The following is a 950-nucleotide window of genomic DNA, read 5'->3' as shown; positions in this document are numbered from 1 at the left end:
AGAGATATATTATGCAGATAGTAGAGGCGCCGCCGTCGGCCGAGGCGAAGCGATTCCCAAGAAGGGGCAGGGCGGGGGGTTGCGGAAATTTAAAACTTTATTTACCCTACGCTCCGAACGACTTTTCGCCACCCTCGATCTCCTTCCTCCGCTACCAGTGTCCACCCACCGGATGTATGCACATCAGGATCCGCACTCGTTACTTGGTGCTTATTTATTTATTCGTACGTGAATGGGATGGCCGGCTCGAAAAACGCTGGGAAGATGGCAGAAGCCATTGCATTCCCGTGAACTTTCTTCGTCGTAGCGAAACGGTCCAAAAGTGAGATCTTTATTAGGGCGTGTATTGTTAATTCTCATAAGTAATTAAAATGGTGCACATGTATATATATTAATTATGAAAGACCGACATCGTTTAGAACAGAATAAGAAACTTTTAAAACTGACTTTATGTCACTTATTATTTTGATTATCGCTGGTGAAATCGTATCAACTCATATATTTCACCTTTATTTTACCTCACGTTCATTAAATGCGAAATTCTAGCCTGAGATTAATTAATCTAGAATGCCAGTCTAAAATGTGAATCAGTCTTACCGTTAAAAAGTGAAATAGATTTCAATCTGTATCTATTTAATACTGTTACAAATATTAAAAGGAATCTACAGACATAATAAGACTGATGAGTTTAATAATAAAACTTTAATCTGTTAAATCAAAGAATGTAATAATAATGGTAATATAAAAATTATGATAAATTTATTCAGAGTTGCACCTTTTTCGTATTGAATCAATATACGGTATACATGAACATTAATATTACCATAAACTTGTTCAAATTTTCTTTTCTTAAATAGAAACAACATGTATTTATAATTTACGCGTTTACACGGATTAAACGCTTTGCCAATGCTATTTTCTTGAATTTTCGCAATCTCCGCGCTTTCAAA

This window comes from Trachymyrmex cornetzi, unplaced genomic scaffold, assembly GCF_001594075.2.
Source record: "Trachymyrmex cornetzi isolate Tcor2-1 unplaced genomic scaffold, Tcor1.1 scaffold24, whole genome shotgun sequence".
In the NCBI taxonomy this organism is placed as follows: Eukaryota; Metazoa; Arthropoda; class Insecta; order Hymenoptera; family Formicidae; genus Trachymyrmex; species Trachymyrmex cornetzi.
The sequence above is the reverse complement of the archived record's forward strand: the minus strand, read 5'-3'. Positions refer to the sequence as shown.